Consider the following 5,644-nt stretch of genomic DNA (forward strand, 5'->3'; position numbering starts at 1 on the left):
TTGGTACATCTTTTTATTTGCCAATTCACCATAATGCAAGGGGCAATTCATATTTTGCTTATTAAATGCTATTTTGGAAACGAGCACAGACTAGCCAGTAGCAAACCTTAGCAACTTGCAAGTGTATGGAAGTGTAATGATTCCACTGAGGAAAATTTACAATGACCTGGGTTAGAATTCCATCCCTCACGTCCATCTTAGGTGCTTTAACTAGGTAAGTAAGCAACCATGGCACCTATCTCCATTGTGGATTTTTGGTGGATTTGGAAAATAAGATGGAGTATGTACATATTTTTGCCCAAAATACTATACCTTGATGCAGCAAAAAAAATGCACATTGCCCCTCAGTACCCTGGCTAAAGCTGACTGTTAACTAAGGTGATTCTAGGTCATTTACTGAATATAGGACAAGCTGAGAAATAACCAGTCAATATTCATTATTAAAGTATTCTGCCGGCCAAGGTAGGTTTACATTTTTCCTATATTGGTGGGTGCATTTTTCCAATCACCCCAGCCTGTCTCCCCTCCCAGCTTGGAGTTCCCTCTTCAATTCACAATAAACACACTCCCTTTCATTCTCTCTATCAATTCTCTTCTTCTCCTTCCCTTCCCAGGCTTAACCAACATTCTTCCTTAATACATTGCTTTCAACATTCCCTCCCTGCTCAAAACTCACTCTATCCAAACCTTCTGCCTCACAGAAAGAATTTAGAATGCTATAGAAAATAAGTGTAGTTATTATTTCGTTTCACCCTATATTAATGGAACATTTAGATTGAGAAGCACTGAATTTTTTAAAAGTAATCTAATCATCAAGAATTTCAGTGTGAATAACAGTGTTTCTTATTGCTCGTCTCATTACTGATAACTTTCACTCTCTGATTCTATATTTTGAAAGATTTAAACACTTTTATGCACTTAAATAATTTTTATTCGTACTGAAATTTGCTTTGCATTTCATGCAAGTACTCAGTTGCGATCACTTTCAAAGGTCTGTCCACAAGACAGGCACAGCTGTCTCTTCAGCAAGTCTTGTTCCTAAGACTGAGCTCAACATGGTTGGTTAGTGATTCTTTTGGTGGTCAAGCACCCAGCCCATATTCTCAAATGTGAATAAGGAGAGGAATGTATTCAAGAATTATTTTGGTTGCGAAAATAAGCAGGCTAATTTTTTTCTAAAAAATTTCGGGTACATTTTGCAGATTGCTTTGCCCTAACCTACCCCCCTCCCACATTGACTTTCCCTCTTATTCATTAACAGGCCAATTTTTTCAAGTTTTAATCTCTTCCTCTTTCCACACTTTCCTTCCCTCTGTCAAGGTTCATGATATCCACTCCGTGCTTAGTGCTCGCTCTAACAAAATCTATTGTCCCCTTCATATCTCCTCTAGAAAATTCCTCTTGTGGCGCACCATGTCTAGCGCGTTTTCATTCCTTTTCCTCTACATCCGCCACACCTTCTTCATTCTCCTCCATTCCCTCATCTCTAATCCCTCCAGTCTTTTATCAGGGCATTTGGATGCTCTAAAAAGCAATTGCTATTATTTTTTGGATTATTTGTGGCATGGTTCAGTTTGCATTACTTTTCTGTATGTGGTGGCTCTTAACTGGGAAGATTTCCTCCCTCTCCTGCAAACTTAAACATTTCTGTGCCCTAAGGTCTTTTACTTTAAAATTTTCTTCTCTCCTTAACCAGAGCCCTACTCTCTTCGTTATATCTTTAATTCTGTGCTAAGAGAGATGTCACCGTCAATTTTCATGCAGCTGTTTTTGACGTAAAATTACTTGGGATTCATGCAATCTCTAGATTAAGAAAAATATTTTTTATCGTGAAAGTATTCCACTAGTTGAGTTAGAGGCCTTTTCCTATTTTCTTCCTCCTTCTATCCCACAAACCAAACATTCTTCCCTCCAGTATGGATTTTAACATCCCCTCCCCACTCAATATTAACTCCACACAGGCCCTCTATCTCCTTCTATTTGATTTAGAAACTTTCCTTATTCATTCACTTGTCTATGTCTAGCACTTGATCATTCCTCCTCTTCTCCGTCCACTTCACCTTCTGGACTCTTCTTCGTACCCAATTTTCGAGTGCTACTTAGTCTTCTCTTGTCCTCCTCCCTAAGTGTCTTTATTTCCACACCGAAAACTCTATGCTCCAGATCGAACTCTTGACTAACCTTTATCTTTAAAATCTTACACAATGATCCTTTCATCAGGCCTTTCCTATTCATGAACACCCTAATGCAATTATTTTCTGATATAGCCTTACTGCTTTGTCTGTTTTCCACTAATAAGCTTCCTGAATAGTGCAACTAATCTGCCCACTCAAGTTTGGGACCCCCCCCCTTATATCTTGAACTTCACAATCTTTGCTTGCTATGCTTTGCAATACCATTCAATTTTGGTCTTTCTGTTATTAATCTCCATGCTGTATTCTTCATTTCTCAACTTAAAATACAAGCTAAGAAGGTAAAGTTATACTTCTCAAATAGAGCTCCGTTTTCAGATGATGATTAAAACATCCATCAGCAATCGGTTACTCATAGGTATTTCTGTGAGGTACCCAATATTTCCTCTGGAGGATTCAATCAATGTGAGTCTGGCTTCAATGTCTTTGTAAAATGTTTACGTTGAAGAAAATGTATCAGTTCAATTATGGTGCAATGTTATCACTAAAAGTAAAAATTCCGATACAAACACGATATTGAGAATAAATAGATTTTCATAAAAAGGTACTGCAGTAGAAGATTGATAATAATAATTGATAAAGAAGAATGCTTGTGACCAGAGGCATTCCGGATTTACAGTATTTCCGGTGAATACATCGGTTACCTGAATATAGGCAACACCGTAACACGAAAAATATTTTTTCAGAAGGTGCGTTGGCGACAGCGGAAATGATGCATCGTTAAGTAAAGGGTTATGTAATGAGAAAAAGCATTCCGATGCATAAAATTTATGATTAAACGTGATTGAAAAAGATTCAAAACATTGAAAAATATCTCCGAACGTAAATCTCGACGGTAGTTAAGTCGTGTAAGTGTAAGTCTTGATGAGGCCACCAATAAATAGAATGAAAATGACACAGAATTTTTACAATCCGACGAGAATATCAACCTTTCGACCCTTAATATTTTTCAAAGTGAACCTGTCGCCAATCCCATGTCATTTTCGCGATTACTTGCATAAACTTAATGGTAATTATCAAATCGTACAATCGGAGATCCGTTTTGCATTTTCACACGGCTGCACGGATTGAGACCAAATTAATAAATAGAAGCATCTCATGCTCCTAAACCCCGTAGTTTCGGTTACATCTGATGCGTCCTTTGCGCCGTTTTCTCATTGTTATTTGTTATGTCACATCATATGGTTGAACATCCTGTCGGTTAGGCACACCTCTTGACACGCTCATAGGGAAAACGTAGCTCAAAGGACATTACACTTCTCAATTAATCTCCTCGGTGCAAACCTTTTTGCTGGGTATGCGTTCACACTATGTTTTTGGTCTGCGCATTCACGCACACATACCTAACGATCAATGTTGTGGTGCTGGGAATAAGCTGATCCCGTGCGCAGGATAAAGTAATCAGAAATCGTTTTTTCCATTGTTTACTGTTCACCGTCTTCCGCTCACCGCCTTACATCAATCTTGAGTTAACCGTGGGATACATTGGGGGGGGGTTCGCAAATTTCCCACTCCTCTGGTTACCAGAGAAGCGCGCCGGGTGGCCAGCAAAAACTACATATAAAAACTACAGCAAGACTCTCGTGCTTGAAGCAACTGTCTAATTTACTCGCGGATATTCAAAAAAAGATGAACCTCTCATTGGAAATGAGTGCTTTTACTTCGTATCGAAAAACGGCATCTTTAGAAAATTATTCTAGGCAAAATTTTGACTCTCACTGATGTAATATGAGTGCATGTAGATTTCCTCTTCATGACGGTTGGAGCTAAATGAATTAAAAAGTAGGAAATCTTACTTCAAGGAGGAAAATTAACCATTACTATCATCACTAAACCACACAATTTTCATAAAATTCCAGATCGCCTTGCGTAGATTTTATGTAATTTTGGACGTGCTGCGCGCACTATGTAAACTACAACCCCTTTCCGAAAAAGGCTATTCGGGCTTCCAGCCGGGTGGTGGTGGCGGCGAAGAGAGACCACCCGGCTGGAAGACCGAATAGCCTTTTTCGAATATATTCGCCGGGAAAGCATCAAATCTTTGTTTACAATCCATTTCCATTCCTCCCTTAATTAAGTCCGAGGAATAGACATCGTTCGTTGATGCCATGGATTCTGTTACGCAAAATCACCACACCTTGGTATCCTAAGCCACGTAATGAAATATTTTGCGGAGCAGAACGGCATCTCGCGGTGTTAGCGTGAAGACTCCGATGCGACAATTAAGCCACTTAGATAGCTGCATTTTCGGCGATGCAACTTTCAAAAATAGAAATTTTGATAAACTCTGGAATACCTTCAGTTGTTTAGATTATTCCGCTACATAGCTGCCCAGATTGGTTTTGCAAAATTTTAAATGCTAAATCTATAGTGTATGAGCTTATAAACAGAGATTTTGCAATAAAAGATAACGCACCTAGCACCACAAAACATGACTCGTAAATGCAGCATTATATGTCAGCAGACAGCAGCCAAAGAAACGAGGAGAGGTTTGGGTTACAATACAATACAATACGTGAGTTGCCTATCGTAGCGTTCGTTTGATAGCCACTTCTTCGCAGGGGCGCAGCAAGGAATTAAGGCTGGGGGAGGTTTAGGTGCAACTAATACCGGGGTGTGTAGGGGTATGGTATACCCACCCATATATATAGGTGCAAGATTAGTAAATTGCGGAATTATAATGTAAATGGTTCAAAATGGTGAGTTTTACGGCTCTCTGAGGGATATTTTATTAATCCTTACGCTATTCTATTAGTAATATCAATCTAATTAAGTAAAATGGATTAAACTTAAAAATTTCTCTGAGCTCTGGGGGGGCTTTTATCCCCCAAAACCCCCCCTCGCTGCGCCACTGCTTCTTCGTATTGTTGATTTCATCGATTATTTATATATGTTCACACTTGTACTACACAAACAGTGCAAAACAATATAAAACCCATGCATTCTCCACTCCTAGTTTCTTCTGTCTCCTGTCGCGCACACACTATATACAGGGTGGAGAAAATTTTTCATGCAATTTTAACCCTGAATAGCTGATGCCAGTAGGAAGCAAAATTACCAATGGTCAAAAACGTAGCATTTTTAAATTAAATAAACAACGAGCCAAGCGTTTCGATTGGCGGCGAGTTTTCCCTGTTGCCGGATGCTCTGGAAAAAGGCAAATGCAGGCAAAGCCAAGGGGACTGCATAGAGGAGATCCAATTCCATCCTATGGTAGGCTGCTTTCTGTTGCCACTTCGGTCGCATTTTAATCGGTTTTCAAAAAATGTCCGCGGCGCGGTAATGAGTCCAATGCGATCCATTTTTTTCCAAAATTTTGCAGAATAATGTTCGCCATTGCGAGGAACAGCATTGGGCTTTTTTGAATTTGATAGATCACGTCGAAATGTGTATGAATTTCGGTTAATACCCCTAATTATACCTTATTTCCCCGTGAAACTCGGATCAGTTTG

The sequence above is a fragment of the Ischnura elegans genome, chromosome 3, assembly GCF_921293095.1.
Source record: "Ischnura elegans chromosome 3, ioIscEleg1.1, whole genome shotgun sequence".
NCBI classification, from domain to species: domain Eukaryota; kingdom Metazoa; phylum Arthropoda; class Insecta; order Odonata; family Coenagrionidae; genus Ischnura; species Ischnura elegans.